Below are 17,718 nucleotides of genomic sequence, written 5' to 3' on the forward strand. Positions count from 1 at the left end.
GTTGTAAAAGAAGGGAAATCATGGTGATTCAGATGATTATTTATGTGCTGTGTTTCAGTTGAATGCACGAATATCCTTGAAACTGCTTCCCATGTGGTCGAGCACTCTGTTCTACTATTTGCGGAAGAATAGTTCTCATGGTGTTTGTGTGTGTGTGTGTGTGTGTGTGTGTGTGTGTGTGTGTGTGTGTGTGTGTGTGTGTGTGTGTGTGTGTGTGTCTGTGCATGTGTGTGTTTGTGTGACTGGAGCTCACTTGGGGCCGCCGACACAGCTTGGATGAACAATGATGAGACAAACATTTTCATCAAAACTTACTTCTATAAACACCAGAGAAAAACGATGGGGATCCGACGGCCAAGGCCAGCCTGGTGTTTGCTCTGTCCATGTGTGTGAGAGTGTGTTTATTTGACCAAGCATGACTGAGTATGTCTCACCCTGTGCTGAAGAGTTTGTTTTGCTTTGAGCATATTGAGGATCTTAGAATATTTTTCAAGGAAGTTAGTTTAAAGCAAGTTAACATATTTCTTTTGATAACAACAATAACACAAGTGCAAAAAGAAGGACCTAAATTGCTAATTGGACCAGTTTTTACTAAATGTACAGAAGTCATATCCTCCAAATACATTAGCGACAGTATATCATTCTGTTACCAAAGCCTATGAGGCAGGAATCTGAACTGAGTCTCAGCGTTTGCTTAAGTCTGTATATGTAGAATAATAATCTCAATATTATATCTTTCTCAAGTTATATATGGACAATTTAGACCAATAGAAGTAGAAAAACTAGACCAACATATCAGTCAATTTGAGTTCATCTATTTCCATTAATGGTGGGTTAATAGTGGGATGTGTTTTATTATTGTAATGGCCTCCATTCATTATCATGACAAAGTACTGAATGTTAACAATGTAAGAAGTGATTCGGATGAGTGACGATGCTTGTATAGGTGGTCCAGATGGGTCGGCTCAGGGAGAAGTACATCTATACACTTCCTCTCTAAAGAGAGATCATTCTGTCATCGTTAGCTTTCTTGCCTTTTTCTGTCTCCAAAGTTTGGGTTCTTTCCAGTCATCGCTCTCAAAACAACAACAACCATAAAATGCCTGCCATGCTGTTAAGAAGTTGATAGCAGAACCCTGCTTTTCCAATTGCAGAGAATAGACGTTGGAGGGTGTGGGGTTGTATCAGCGACCGGTGCAGGGCAAGTGAGGATGATGATGTGTTGATGAAGAGCTGAGGAGCATTTAGACAGCCAGTTGGCTCTGTGAACAGCTCTCTCATGCAAACAGACACTAACTGTCCAGCCATGCAGGACACGTGAAGAACATCTGTGGATGCCATTCACACTCAGCAACCTCAGTATGTTACACACACTCACACCAGCTGTCTGGAGTTGTCCACCTTATTTTCTCTCTGTCCTTCAAAGAAGTGTTTGACTGGTGGTTCCTCTTATGGTCTCCAAAATGATCTCTTTAATATTTGTCCGAGCACTCGCATGCGAGCTCGTCCAAGATGAGCTCATACTGCTCATTTGTGAGGGGATACTCGTGATGTAGAGTATAATTATGGGACAAGCTTCTCTGCCAGCCCAAAGTTGGGGCATCATAGAGTGGGTGGGATGAGAGGGTTGTCGTTGCAGGCTGGGTTTCGGGTGTTCATTTTGGGCTGCGCGGGTTGCAGGTGGCACAGACAGTTTTGGCCTGAGTGAGACAGTGACCTCATCATGGCTGAATAAGTGCCAGTGTGTGTTTCTGTGGGGAAGGGGAGGTGTGAGAGATCTGCGGGGGGAACAGGTGCTTTGTCCTCTGGTGTCATGCTATATGCTTGAGAGGGTCTGTCATCGCTGGGGTTAGGGCTGTCAGGAGAGAAGTGTCCACCTGGTTCCTCCTAGCACTGTATCTGCCTGGTGGAGGGGGCTGCACAAAGACAAACACACTTGCATACAGTTTTTTTTATTCTCTTCTATTGTTATTGTGTGGCGCAGCAGTTTCTGTCAATGCCCCACAACACGAAGCTGCAGAACAAAGACAGTTCCAGCAGTGAATTCATGTTTAATGATCAGAATTCAGAGACCTAACCAAGACCAAGACATCGTCAAATTAAATGTCTGATTAAGGCGAGAATGAGATTACATCTTTTTGTCATCATACTGCTCGCTATGATGTGAACATTATTGTGCAGGTATGAATGCTTATCCTGTGAAGTGTGAAAGCATGGATGGTGCTGTCTCTTTTTCTGGCTTGGTAAGTCATGAATTTGCGCATGAAATGAGATCTGCCACAGGACACTAGCTGTTAACTGTAACACACACTCGCATGCACACCGATGTAAGGGACAGGTGGTTATCATGTTCTCTGTTCTGCTGCCGCGTTTAATTAGTATGTTGGACATGACCTTTGACAGGTGTGTAAGTATAGACCACCAGCTGGCGTCTGGCGAGGGGCTGCTCGTCAGCAGATCTTTCACTTGCACTTTCAGACGTCCACCGTTTTGTGGTTGTTAAAACTGCTGCTTGCATGTTGATGTGTTTTAAAGATTGTTTTCAAGATACTTCTGCTCAATGAGATGGCAGCAGGATGGCATACTTAGAAAAGAGACATAGAAAGGGCCATAATGCATTTACTCGTCCTGCCTTTGAGCAACACAGTGAAGGGCAGTCCTTTGTGCCTGATTTCTGACATATTCTGCTCTTAAATAGGTGTTATTTATCAAACATCTGCAATGACGTAGAAGTAGTTTGACCCTCACTCAAAGTGCATCTCATGTGTGACGTGTGTCCAAAGTCAGTCTTTCCAACAGAGCTTCTCTCTTTGTTTTACTATCCCGCTGCTGTAGATCTACACTGAAACACTATGTGTGGAAAAAGAGGGACATTTTTAATTCAAGAAAAATGACTTTCTTGATTAAACTCAAACTGCTGGAACTTCATTTGAGCTTCAGCTGAATTGTGGAATATCGTTTAACCCTTTATCCATGAAGGCAATATGATATGTTTGTTCCTATTGAATTTTGAAGGGACTGTCAGAATACTATGGTGTGCAGGTACAGTAAGGGATGGTTGTGTGCAGGGGAGAAATATTTCATTCATCTCAATCCTTGCTCTGCGCTTTATGTTGAAAAGCAGCTTCTAGGTAAACAAGGTGGCACTTTTTCAAACCTGTCAATCAATGACTGTTAATATTCGAGGTAAATGTCCTCATCAGTTCATTGCAGATGCAGTTTCTTTTTTTCTGCCTGCTGATGTAACACAATTCCATTTTTCAACCGTGCATCACGGGTTCACCTCCACTGCTAAAATGTGGCAGGAAGGCATTCTCAGAAGCCGATAGCGTAATCATCTTTTACCTTTCTGCCATCAAACACGGTTGCTTAAGTTGGAAGTGCAAAGTGCGTAAATGGCAGAGCACAAAGTTGAACCCTTATGAGCACCAGGAGTGGGCTTGCATTCAAATATTTCCAAGATAAATTTACTATGGATATCACTTTTGTCACTTTTTAAAAGCTTTAATGCAAGAAACGTGACAATTATAGATGCAGATGAATGAGAAAACAAGAACAAAAACATGGTGAAGAATGATGGAATGGTCCATTGCTTAGGCCCTAAGTAAACTGATACCAGCGCTGCATAACTTTGTTGTTGTAAGGATTGGAATTGATTGCATGCCTTTGATATATATGCGTATAATTGAAGCGTATAGCTAAATCCACAGTCTCCCTGTAGTCAACAGTGTGTCTTCTGCTTGTCCACGAACATAAGGGACTAAAACAGCAAATACATCAATCATTAGTCAAGCCTTGCAAAGATAAATACTACATGATTGTACGTAGGTACAAAGCACACAAACACATTAAGCCTCTCTTACTTATACACACTCAGATTAATACATGTGTGTATACAGTGTGTGTGTGTGTCTGTATCCACGCATGGATGTTTGTTTTTCTATGGTGGTCTGTTGAGTGACTGTTTCGAGTGGATAATTATTGTTGACCTGTTAGAAAAGTGGAGAGAAGTTTCTGTGACTGAGTTCATCATTCAGTCGCTGTGTGTGTTTGTGTGTGTGTGTGTGTGTGTTAGCATTGCTTGTGCTATGGCTCATATTTTCTATGTCTAAATGCTGCTCCTGCGTGTGTGTGTGTGTGTGTGTGTGCAAACTGTGTGTTAATGTGTGTTTGGTGTGAAAGATCGTCTGTGTTCTTAGTGCACGGCCCATATCCTGTACAGGAGGTATGCTGTCACAGGAAAAACATGCCGGCATTTTGACAGTGTCGCCAGGGAAGATTTATAGTGCAGTGAAAGAAGGAGCGAGGGCAAAATTACACATTAAATCTGGATGTGAAGTTGAAAAGGGAGAGAAAGATTATCTTGAGTGAATTATTGGAAGAAGAAGAAGAAGAAGAGGAGAGTGGGAGGCTGAGAGAAGGTGAGGAGGTTAATGGGATTTAAATTACAGCCAGAGGAAAACAGAAGAAAAAGGAGTTACACTCTCATCAATTCATCTTAGGAGGAAATATTACAGGATGCTGGCCACTGAGCTGTTTTACGCAGAACAGGGATTCTATTAAAACTGTTCATTTGAAGCATGCGAGGTGGTGCGGTCTTAGAATATGGTGTGAGCTGTTGTTATGCGTGTCTGTGTGTGTGTGTGTGTTGTGTTTATTCAAAACCATTTGTATTGCACATATCCTGAAAGGTTCCTGCAGCTGTGCCTCTCTCTTCTCCCAGCAGAGCGGTCTGACAGACAGCCTTGCGTTTCACATGGAATCCTCAGGTATTTGAGGGGCTTCATTTCAAAGCTTCTGGAGGTGGGTTTTGATTTGGCACTCGAAGCTTTAATCACCCTCTTTCCGCTAGCATCCCTCAGCACTGCATTCTTGCCCATATCTGAATGGAAAGATCCAATCCTGTATGGAGCAGATGAGATGGGGGTGTACCGGTTTCATTCGTTGTCTCCCCTTTTTTGTTGCGACCCTGCAAAGACTTGCCTTTATACAACCCTCCCACAGTACTAGTTTGAGGGGCACCACAACACCCCAGACTTGACCCGTAGCTCTCTGGTGTACCTGGCCAGCCGGGTGGTGTAACCCTCTTATCTTTGTAACGTCAAATGTTACAGCCCTCAGCATCTTGGAAAATAAAGTCCTTTGATCTTTGATACAGTTATCCTCTTTCACTGCTGGCATACTGCACATGCGTGGCATGTACCCATGCATTCCATCTATGCTGTCTCCTCCACATAAGTTTCAGTTTGTCTGAACCTGTCAGTCCTGCACATTTTACATTTAAGTAATGTCAAGCGTATCATAACATTTGAATGAAGATTGCTCACCCAGCAGCACACAAGTCAAAAAAAGTTTTCTCGCTTACTGGTTTGCTTTGTGTTTCTCCCACTGGGTCCTGCTCAGCCCATAGACGTTTTATTGTGATGATGTCACACATATAAAAATATTTTTTGTGTCTCCACACTCAAATATAAAATCATCATGGAGTCATGATGACAACGGTGACGACTGATCTTATTTGCAGTATGAGGTGTCGTGCCAACAGTTTTACAAATGTCTGGATTTAATGATGGTCTTTGAGGGAAATGCTTTTTGATGGTTTTTCGTTGCAGTACCAGGTTTGAGCGGAAAGTTGGGGTTTTGGGCCTTCCAAGCTGGTTTGTAGCTGACAGATGAAGGCATATTGACCCTTTAACCCTGTAAATAGAGAGGGGATAATGATGTTTGCTCAGCACTCTGGGACAGGGTCAGCAGATGTCATATTGGAGGGAAGGGACCTGTGTAGGATTCTCACCCGTTTAGCTTTTTGACCTCAAAAAGTCACTTCAGTATTATCTGGGCATATTGTCTGCCCTTATGATCTTAAAATTCATAATGAGTGAGGTAATGAAATCCAGTAAATAAAGTTTGAGTGTAAATTGTAAACCTTCTCACATGCCAAACACTGCACAGTTGTTTATAATACTCTAACACAAGACTTTACATACATTACTTTACTCTGGAACGGTAGGAATACACAATTCACATTGCAAAGTGATCTACCAGGACTGTGCGCTTTCACATATTTGGTTGGCCAACACAGCACCTTTTTGCTGGAAACGTATGTGTTGGCATCGCTGGGTCTCACTCAAATTAATTCATTTTTGGATTATATTGTAGCTAAATTCATTCTAAATTGTCAGGGAGAGACCTCTTGTTCTGTTATTCTTGTTCGCACTCTAACAAATTGACTCAACAGTGACACTTATAACCTCTGTTGGCATCGGATGACAACTGATTTGCATTTTGGTCCCCAGAGGTTTAAACCCCTACACACACACATGGTCTGCCCACACGGGTGTTTCACTTAGTTTTGCTGATTGGACCTCCTCTAAGGACTACGTTGGCATGAACAGACTGTGCTTGATTGATGTCTCCCTCACTCTCCTGTCAGTTTTGTTGGACCTGTTTTCGCAGGACAACTTACACCTTTATGATCCCCATTAGTGTAGGGAGTCTGGTGACCTCAGCAACCTCCCAGCATACCTCCAACCAGCTTGAACCTGAGAAAAGATCGAATCAGCCAAAATAACTGAAAACACCTGTGAGGGTGTCCAGGGTTTTCTTAGCTGAAGTAGCAGTCTGAGCCTTTCCCTCATATGTATGCCTTTCTCTCGCTGTGACCTCTGGCTCATAGGGATACACTTTTGAGGAAGTGAACTAATGCATGTCATCTGTAAAACAAATGGGATGGAATCATTTTGGCTGACTTGAATTGTCTTGATCTTAAAATGGTATATAACTAGGGCAGAATGATTTTGAAAGAAATATCTAATTACGACTATTTGGACAGATATGGCAAATGGGATCTTGACATCACTATTCGCATTTTCATCAAAAAACATGTCAAATGATTACGGTTGATTTTTGTTGGGATCTGTACCAAACAAGATGCCAAGATGCTTTCTTAAGTCTGTTGAATATTATAGACCAGGACTTATCTGCAGCATGAGAAACTTTAATTTAAAATGGTATTTTAACCCAGATTTTACCTCAAACAAATATTGCGCCTCCTGGCCTTATTGAAGCCTATCGTAGCGCGATATATAACCAAAGTGTACGACACATCCACCAGGCTTGTGGGAGGAATAGGAAAGAAGAGAGAATACTTGTCTGCCAGTTGATGTCAGATGTCAGTGGCTGGAAGGACTAAATGATTACAGGTGCCTTTAGTATGTTATTGACTGAATTTGACTGTTGGAAATAGGTTTCAGAATCAGGAAAAAAACGTTTCTTTAATGAAACACATCTTTAATTAAAACGCTATCATTAATTGTGCCTGCTAATCTTTAGCATTACAAAATCCCTAATTCCGAGTGGACAGAGTGAAGGGGGACAGAGAGGGCAGTGCCCCTCTCAACCCCTGAAACCATGGATTCTGCTGTGAACTGTTTTCACTCGTGTTTTTATGGGCGCCCATTTGGCACCAAAACGTGTGTACGCAATGGGCCAGGCTGGGGACACAGTCTAGTAAACGGTGTGTGAACTAGTAAGCTGGGCTCCTGTGAGAACCACGGCACGTGACTTGGAGGACAGTGTTGGTGTGAGTGTGTGTGATGTTTATGGTCGTTGTGTTCTCCATCATACAGTTTTCATTTATCTGCTTTTCTCCCCTTTGACTTTGCTTTTGTGAGGACTGGGTTGTGTGCCATCCTGGTGTGGTGAGTTTACCAATGTTTATTGTGTAAACGGTGTCGCAGCACTTTTGTCAATCAGTTGTATTTGTCTTTTTAATATCTAGTGATTAAATCGCTCCTTCTCCCCGTTAACCCGTATCGCTCTCCCAGTCCCAATTGTCGAGCAACCAATCACACAATCAAGTCTTAAATATGTTTTACATGAAAGATTACTTAAAAATCGCTGCAAAGATACACATGAGAATAAGTGACATTAGCAGAAGGTAGTGGCACTCTTGTGTTGATGTAATTTTACAAAACTTGAAGAGCTGTTTGGGTCTTTTTGTAGTTCTTTGACGACATTTGAGGAAATCGATGCTGAGGTGCTCGTGCATTAGGATTAGGGTTCAGCAAATGTTCTTTGTGCTGAGGATGCTGTCCTAGCTTTCTACATGAAAAAGGCCCTTCTGTCTATCGTATTCTGCTTAAAATGTTTATTTTGTGTCAATGTGTTTGTTTCATTTTTATGGATGAAACCTTTTTTTCTTTTCATTCAGTGTGAAAGACTCTGAATGTCCTTTTTTTTTTAAAGTAAAGACCTGATATTTTAGGCCAGTACACATGCCTAAACTCTGAGGTTTGTCATCAACATTTTCTCAACTGTACATCTGCTTTGTTGTAAATTGTTCTGTGTTGCCACACTGGAGCCTGTCATGCCGATGCTGTAAAGGCTGTCGTGCTGTACTGCCCTGGAGTCTGATTTTTACAGTAGTAGTGTCGTAATTAAAGAGGACAGAGTGTAATGTAACTATAGCTAAGCTCTCTCTGCCAGCTGCCCTCTGGCCATACATACACACACTCACCCACAGTCATGTATCAATGCATTCATTTGCAGACTTGCACTTCCATACACACACACACACACACACACACACACACACACACACACACACACACACACACACACACACACACACACACACACACACACACACACACACACACACACACACACACACACACACACACACACACAGTATAGTCGTTGATTATGATTTACATACAGAACAGCTGCAAGCGTGTGTGTTTGTGCACGTGTGTCTGCCAGGTGGTTGGGAGCACTGGCAGGTGTTTGCTCTCTTGCTGGCAAATGCAGCTGGATTGTGCCACAGCTGTGTGTGTGTGTGTGTGTGGTTCTGCACCTGGACACAGCTGGAGTGTGTGGTAGCACAGTAGCTAATGGCAGACCTTTTTCCTTGCCAGACATTTAGCATGTAACTTATGCTCGTAGCTTACTGCATATTATTCATGGCTATTAAGTGCTTTGCATTAGTCTTGCTGTTTTAGACCTGCCAAGTGCTGCTGAAGGTCTGTTTGAATATGATTATTCGTTCTTAGGGTCTTCCTCCTCATTTCCCACTGTTTCACTTTGCTCTTTTGTCCTCCTTTTGCCTTCCTGTTCGCCCTCTTTTCTGCTGATACTACTAATGGGGTGAAAAGAAGGAAGACTCCCTCTCACCCTGCTGTTAGGACAACTGGAGATGTAAGCTGGAGCCGAAATAGCCCCCCGTAGTGACTAAATACATTCCACAACCTCTTGCCCTCCACTCTAGCACACAGACTATCATTGGCTCCGACTAGTCGCTAGATAGCTTCACCCTCTTTCTGTCAGCCAACCAGGAGAGAGATAATGATTAGCATTGCTGGTGATCTTCTGGGAGTTTATTTTGGCTGAGGAAGACATTCCCTCCTTGGATTACTCCCTCCTCTCGTCAGCAACCCCAAGGCATGGCCTTAACAACCCCCCAACCCCACCTCCACCCTCATACATGCCGTCCAACCACCTGGCCTCTCGCATACTCAGCTTGTCCTGCCAGCTCCAGGACAGCTGGGAAGAAGGAGACAGAGAGGGAGTTTTAGACCCATGAGGCTGGAGACTGTGATCCCTCTCGAAGAATGCAGTTCACACAATATACAGTAGCCTTGACATATTAGTATTATGTGGTTTCTACACTTGGTGCTAAAAGTAGATCTTCAGGTTCCACATGATGGTGGCACTTATGAAATACACCAATATCTCTCATATACTTTGTACTGGAATCGTTCGGTGTTGCCACTTTGCAAAGCTGGCCGCAGTCGGCTGTGTGGGCCTCAATGTGGCATACTAGGGGTTAACATTTGATTAAGCCTGAGTTTTGAATGTGGCCCAGTTAGTAATCCAGAGCAACATGCGAGCAATGAAAGATTACTCAGAGAGACCTAAACATTAGCAAGGTGGTATGGCCTTCAATAGAGATGCTCTCATTGGCCAATCCATGAGTGGACACGCACATGAACACAAATGCATGAGCACACACAAACACACAGACATAGTCGGGAGTTACAAGGACTTAAATAGTTTCCATGGGTAAGAGCCTCCCACGCTGACATGACCATCCTATGAGTCAGACATAAAGCGATTCAGTTTCTCCATCTGTGAGACAGATAGATACCACAGATACGTCCCCAAAGGCCTGTCATTATTTATTTGTTACTTTTTGCCTGCCATCCCTTTCAAGTATGTCATTTGCACTCTTTGAATGTAATTAATATAGATTTCATGCAGCTGTTTACCACTGCTGATTATGACTTATTGAAAGCATGCCTAATGTAATCCAAGGCTATGAGGCTAGCAGCATGCTAACATATGACCTGCCAACTTGGCCAGTGGCATTTCCCACATGGTCAGGAGTTGTGTGCAATGTGGTCCAATGGGCTAGTCATGGTTAATGTGCCTCAAGGCCACAGTGGAGTACCCAGAGTGGTAAGCCACCAGAGTAGGTTTAACCTGTTGCAAATGATCTCCAAGCTCCTTGGGGCAGAGCTGCACAGTCACTGACTGTGCGTGACAATCACATGGTGTTTTATCAAGATTTACTGGCAACAATATTTTTTAGGTTAGATCGTTTTACCAAATGACTGAAGAATGAGATGTTAAAATCCATTGTGGATTGTAGGGTTGTAGATGTTTTTCTGTTCTTCTTTTCCACGGGGAGTGGGGGTATAAAAAACAGCAATTGACGTGAGTTAGGTTCTTCTTCGAACTGGCTTAGTCTTCTGTCCATCTCTCCTTCTCTCCTCTGTCCCCCCGTCACCTCAATCCCTCCCCCCCCCCCTTCTCTTCATCTTTCCCTGTGGTATTAGCGGGGCCACATGTTGCTGGCCTCTCCTGGTGGTGTGAGCCCCATGGCAGGCCCTGGCTCCAGGCTGACGCGTAGCTTGGTGTGTGTGTGTGTGTGTGTGTGTCTGTGAATATGAGAGAGAGAGAGAGACTCTAATGTGTGTCTGCATGCCTGTGAGTGAGCGTGTGTGTGTGAGGCCACTAACACAGTAACCTGATAGTGGTGCGGCTGAGTAGTACAGAGCGAAGCAGTGCTGTGATTTATCCCGCGGGCCCAGCAGATGGCTGCAACAGGAGTTTGTTTAAGTTTGCTTCAGAGCCGGGCAAGCGGCCAGGAGCATAGAGAGGGCCTGCCAGAAAAATGTTCACTGACTCTGGATGCCTAACCACACTACTCCCCCTCTCCTCTCCCTTCTGCCTCCCCCTAACCCCTCACATCCCCCTCAGTCCAACACACACACACACACACACACACACATACACATGCTCTTGCAGACTTTCTGTCGCTACTCTCCCTTTACCCCTCTCTAATTTCTTTCTTTCCTCCCATCTGCTCCACACACATGCTTACATACATATGCACACTCACACGCATGTATACACACACACACACTTTGGTTTGTGCATGCTTTTCTGTTGGCAACACCCCTGGTGCAGACATGATCTCACACTTCAGGAGGGGGCATTTAAGACTGAGGAGGTATCCATTCTGGTGGGGGTCTTCTTAACAAAACCATATGACCAACACTTTGCCTCTCGCACTGGAAAAAAGAAGTATCCCTGCTGCATAAACCCATGCAAAAGCAAACTTTGCAATGTGCACACAAAGCAGAGGATTTCTGGTGTTGGATGTCTGTGCATGACCTTTTCCTCTCTTGCTCTGATTCAATTTCTTGCTATCTGTTTGCGAAAGTGATGACAAGTCCCGTCACATCGCCTCAGAACATCCAGGTGATAAGTCTTGACCTCCATCTCCACACATCAGCCTCTCTTTCTCCCTTATCTCTCTCTGGTCCGTTCCCGGTCTTTTCCTCTTCTACATATATCTCTCTCTTCTAGACACAGTTCCAGGTCACTATGTCTAAATCAGATGACGCAGCACACATCAAAGCAGAACAAGTCAGTGTGCAAGGTTGGGAAAGGTTCTTTGGTAATATATTGTCTGGGAAAGAAGTTTGACGATCTGCTTGAACTTTGAATCAGCAAATTCAAAGTACTGATTTTTTTTTAGACTGTGTACTCTGTTTATTTTGTGTACTTTAAGTTTTTTATATTTCACAGACCACAAAATCGAATGCAAGCCAGATTTCCTCCCTGTATCGTGATTCGTTTTTAGTTTCATTCAATATCCTAAGAAATGTTGGATTAATAGTTTGTGTAAAAATTTTAATATCTAAAATGAACTGCCACCTATGTGGCTTTTATCAGTGGAGTGTCTTGTCGTGTATTTAGTTATTTTAATTTCCATTAATAAAATCACTATACTCCCACAAGCATTTTGATGCAGTGGCATCTTGTGTATGTGTGCACAATACATCCTGCATGTTGAGTGCATTATTTTCTGATAAACATGATCTATCAGGTGAAGATACATTTATTCATTTGGGGTTCTTCAGGGTTACCGCCGTCCATGACAAACTTTGACCAGGGATAAAAGTTTGAGTGTGTGTATGTTTAGATGTGTGTGTGTGTGTGTGTGTGTGTTGTATCGTGAAATCATTTTGTGTGTTTATGTTTTTGTGACTGTATGTATGTCTCACAGCATGACTAATTCTTTGTTTCTCTCAACAATATCCTGAACCTCAACAAAAGCATGCACATCCGCACTCACACATGTTCCTTATTTTATTCTTTTTTTCATTTAATTGATAAAAAACAGCTTTCATTTCATGTTTTATTTAATTTATTTTATATATCCTTACTCTTCTCTGTGGACCTGATTATTGAGATCATTTCTACCCTCTTGTTCACCCATCTTTACAGCCATTCTTTCTTTCACTATCATGTCTATTTGATCACTTGCTGCTGTAGTTTCTCTGTTTCATCCTCATCCCGTCTCCTGACCTCCAGTGTCATCAGTGGATTTTCTTCTTCGTGATTCGACCAGGCGGTCCGTAACACTGATAGTATCGTATTGAGAGAGAATGAAGAAGGTCACTAATATGGACTGAAGCCGTTCATAACCCATACGTAAACTATGGAGTGAGAGGACATCCTTGTGCTTTGGCACAGATCTTTGTTTCCTCTAAAGACGTACTGTCTGTAGGGCCTTCAGGTCAGAGACACGCAGCTGAATGTTATCTGTGTTGTGTAAGCCTCTTAGAGTTTGTTGGGTGGTATGTTTTGGTTCCTGGATGAATCAGCTGCTTACAGAACATAAATCAAATATCTTGAATTTGGGGTTTTGTACTGTTGCATATGTGTTGGTGGACAGATATGTAGAGATGTGAAGCCTTCAGCTATGAAAGAGGGCACTTAATAGATCACGATAGGTACTTTCAGTCTCCTTAGTGTTTGACAACTAAAGTTTGAACATTTGTCTCCCGGATAAAAAAATAAAATGATACTTTGAACATTGGTAGCTGACCTGTGACAGCACCAACAAATGTTTATTTTAAGCAACAATACCTATCTCGTACCAACTACACAGTGTGAAATTCTATTACATTGGAAAGAAAAACAACAACTTCAGCTTATTTGGAGACAAAACAAATATAGTATGCCATCTTTGTGCTGGTTCAGGAGCTAGCTAAGTTCATGAACTAAAAGTGCTATCACAATCAACACGTATTATTCCTGTGCTGTTGAGGGAGACCTTTCTGTTTGACATCCCATCGCTGCAATTGCACGCTTGTCTTTTTGAAAACCACTTTAAATGCAGACAAGCTATACATCAAACAGAGAGGACAAAAAGAGGAGATGGGTAAAGAAGAGAGAATTCTTTATTAGGCCTCATATCCGCCTGCAGCTCTGCTCCTTGATACCCTCGGAGGAGAGGAAGTGAGAGGGTCACAGGTCAGGTAGCTTAGCAGCTCACTAATGAATATTTATCTGTCAAGGTTACGCTTAGTTGACACAAATGTGCTTTTGCTAGACCTATTACCTCACAGAAGTGGGCCTATGGCCACTCATTACCTTCACATGCTGTTCCATTGTACTTTAGAACATGGGCATATATCATATAGGGATATTGGGGCAGCAGCCGGAATATAAGAACAACTGAAGGCACAGTGAAGGGGTCGCTGCCACACAATTTTGACCAGAAATCAAAGCAGCGTTCCAAAATATTTTGTTTACTTGGATTTCTTTTCACATTTTAAATATTCAGTTAACATAATTGTTATACTGATTGCCAATTTTGTTAGAAGTCGTTTTTGTTCATTATTTTGTTAGCCTAAAACTAGTCACATTCAAAAGTCTCATAGAATTCCTACCTTGTATACATTTGAATTGAAATAAATAAAAAATTCATGAACACGAAAAAAGTGAATGAAATACAGTAGACATGACCTCAGTGTTCTCTGTGGTAGCTACTATGCCCCTGATTAAAATGTGCGTTGCCTCTTAGTTTTCAATATAATATATAAATATATTTATATATCCAAAGATAATTAGCCACATACTGCCTATTAAATCAATTGATTTGCATGCAACCAGTATTTTTTTATGACGTTATATCTAAGGGGTACTGATGCTTATTACAGTGGAATTTAAAGGCACTCTATGAATTCTCAAAGAAAACATTGAACAGTAAATACCTTATTGCCCTGTTGTTTCAATTCACACCAAGGTGCCTTAACAGTTGGTGAAACCAAGATATGTATTTTTAAAATCAATACTGCATTACACCCTAATAACCTAAAACCATCGGAACTTAAAACTCTAATTGTAAAACCAGTCTGACATTGTATCCTTTTACAAGCCCATTACTTTGAGCTGTTGTTAAATTCCATGACCTGTGAGATCTATCGTCATATCAGCAGTCAGTCTTTTACCACACGTGTCTCTGCACTAAAACAACCTTGAGTCATGTCATCTTTGATCTCCAATCCAGTGTGGCTGAAATCCAGTCCTCTGCGGATCAGTGACTACAGTGTGACAATAGGCTAAAGCATGTGGATCTGTGTGGATTGCGGATCCTTTCGGGAATGACTTTCAAAAGAATCGTATTACCCATGTCCTCACTGTCCTCCTCGGTATTTGATAACACTGTGTTTGATTCAGGCCAGATGGGTTTTTTTTGCGAGCTGATTGTTGTCCACCTGTCTGTTTGCCTGAGGAGAGCGGTAAGCACGACCCTTTTTACAAACCAGAGCCTCAGACAGACTGACGCTGGCCGAGGAGTGATCAGATGCTGTTTGACTTCCACTCAATAAGGACCATGTGTCTCAGCGTTGGACTGATCGCAGGCTTTGGACAGGCTCCCACACCACACAGCTCCACAGGTGTCAGAGCTGTTCAGGGTTGTGTGCATGAGCCTGTGATTGTGTGAGGAAGACGGTGTTAGCGTTTATGTTCGTGTGCACACACATGTGATCGTTTTGAGCGCTGACGCATCTTAAGTGTCAGTGTCTCTCTGCGTACATCAAAGACGTATTTCTTTCTGTTGTTTTGCAGTACTCGGCTGAGTCAGTGTGTGTGTGTGTGTGTGTGTGTGTGTGGAGTCTGAGCGGCTTTTATTGAGTGTTGCTGAGTCGGTCAGTGGCCTGAGCCTACATGCATGCTGTGGTCCTTGTTGGATCTCTGTGATAGGCTGTTAAAGCTGAGTGACAGCTCTGCTTTACAAGCTGCTATACGTCAACCCGTAGACCTGCTGCAACCGTGGGAACACAGACACATTTGTGTTTGAGTGTGTGCGTGTATGTGTGTTCGTGTGTGTGTGGGTGTGTGGCAGAGTCAGCGAGTAGTGGGGGTCAGTGCGGAGCAAACAGGGTCTGCTGCTGCTCGATAAGGCCTGCTGACCTTGTAACCTCGAGCTTGCTGTGATGAGGTCATCTCAAATTACACCGAGCCAAATGTTCCCTGTCTGCCAGCATTAAAACGGGAAGGTCTGACCTCTGGAGCAGAAACCTTTCTTACCCGGTGATGGATGATGGTCTTATGAGCAGCCTTATGTCCAACAAGTGGCCAAACACTCTCATGGGCACACAGTGTATGGCTGGGAATCAGAGGCTAAATTATGATATTTTCATAATAATTGTAATACAGTTTATGTTTTACTTAAAAATTCCCCAGATTGGCAAAATAAATCTTGCGAAATCTTAAATCTGCAGCATGGGTGCTTTCTGTTTTACAGAGGGTAGAAAGCATAGATGATGCAGTATTGAATAGAGGAAAAGGCTGCATGCCAAATGTCTGCAGTAAAGGCAAGAAAAACCTCTGCCTGAATATCACAACAGACCATAATAGTGCCAGTGTATCATGAAATACTTTATTGCTTGACCCGTAAAATAATATATTGCAAATTTAATTATTTGTCTAACTGCTCTAGTACACCAGATCTTGAACTCACCATAAATGTTGACATCACCTTTACCTAGAGGATCACAGATAGAGCCAGGAGGATGTTGTGTGTGTGTGTATCAGCTGTTAATGTGCACACATTATCATTTCTTTCTTATATTCAGAATAGAGTTAAGTGAACCACTGATCTTGGATGTGAGTAGTTTGTGTGTGTGTCTCTGTTTTTAATAAAAGTTAAATTACCCGGCACTTTGCTTGTGCCATCCCCTGAATCGCATTTCCTCCGCTGCTTCCTGTCTGTAGCACCTGGGTTCTGCTCAGTGAAATACATCCACACTTACATTACTTTTGGATTTATTGCTCTCAACAATATTATTGGACAATTAAAGAAGTCTGAATGCCAGACAATGTTTGGACTAGCTTGACAATGACTTTCGTTTTGCACCCCATAAGCAACTGGCTCTGTAAACACAACCAGAACTGCCAAAACTGATTCCTCGCTCTCACTCTAAATCTTTCTATCTTTGTCTAGCTCAGTTTCTCCCTCCTTCATTCTCATTCTCAACTGTAAATCTTCCTCCTCCTCCTCCTCCTCCTCCTCCTCATTCTTCACCCCCTCTGTCTCCCTTTCAGTGCAGATCAAGCCAATCTTTTCTGGCGCCAATGCCACTTCTTTCTTTTCCCCTCGAGAGGAGTCTGATTTATTGGTCCAATGTTTATTTTTGTAACTAATTTGAGCTTTTCCTTTCTTGTGTATTCACATTAGCAGAGTGGCTTTTTTCATGTTCAGTGATAAGAGGTAGTAAGTGGCGTGGCCTACACAGCAGGCGGACTGGACGTAAAGCGTGTGTTTGTACTTGTGTGTGCTTGCGCTTGCATGTGTGTGGGTGTGTGCGTGTTAGTGCACGATCCAAGCACAGATGTTCTCAAAGGCTCCAGTTTTTAGCCAGTAGTTCTCCCTCTCCCCTCGCAGAGAAAGGGAAGTGTCTAATAAAAGGCGGGTGTATGAGATGGAGTGAGTCATACACGCACGCACAGAAAGAGAGAGAAAGAGTCAACCTCCCTCGCTCTCTCTGAGCTTGTGAGTGAGAGAGCGAGGCAGGAAGCAGGGAGGGAGGCTGTGCCAAGCTGGAGCTGAATTCCTGCCAAGAGTCTACTTGTTTGCTCGTCTGGCTGGAGCCAGAGGCTGACCTTATTAGCTAGGAGGGCAACCGTCTTATTAAAACACATCTGGCGCTCAGGGAGCCCAAATAGTCCTCATATTGTCTTCCTGCTCGCTCCTGACCTTGCGTTACCTAGCAGGAATGCTGACAAGGGCTTCATGCATCTGTTGAGAGTTTCACCAGGGTCTTTCTCCCCCTCCTTCCCGCCCTCCTCCCCTCCTTTCCACCCTCGCTGTCTTTGCTGGCGCCTGCACGGTAGCTCTGTGGGACCTGCTTT

At 43.0% G+C, this 17,718-nt stretch overlaps 1 protein-coding gene across 1 annotated transcript in view; it reads left to right on the forward strand.

The window, feature by feature from the left end:
- Nucleotides 1–17,718, forward strand: part of gse1b (Gse1 coiled-coil protein b) — a 156,444-nt gene that overhangs the window by 324 nt on the left and 138,402 nt on the right. The window lies entirely within an intron of this gene.

Source organism: Melanostigma gelatinosum (assembly GCF_949748355.1).
Source record: "Melanostigma gelatinosum genome assembly, chromosome: 2".
In the NCBI taxonomy this organism is placed as follows: domain Eukaryota; kingdom Metazoa; phylum Chordata; class Actinopteri; order Perciformes; family Zoarcidae; genus Melanostigma; species Melanostigma gelatinosum.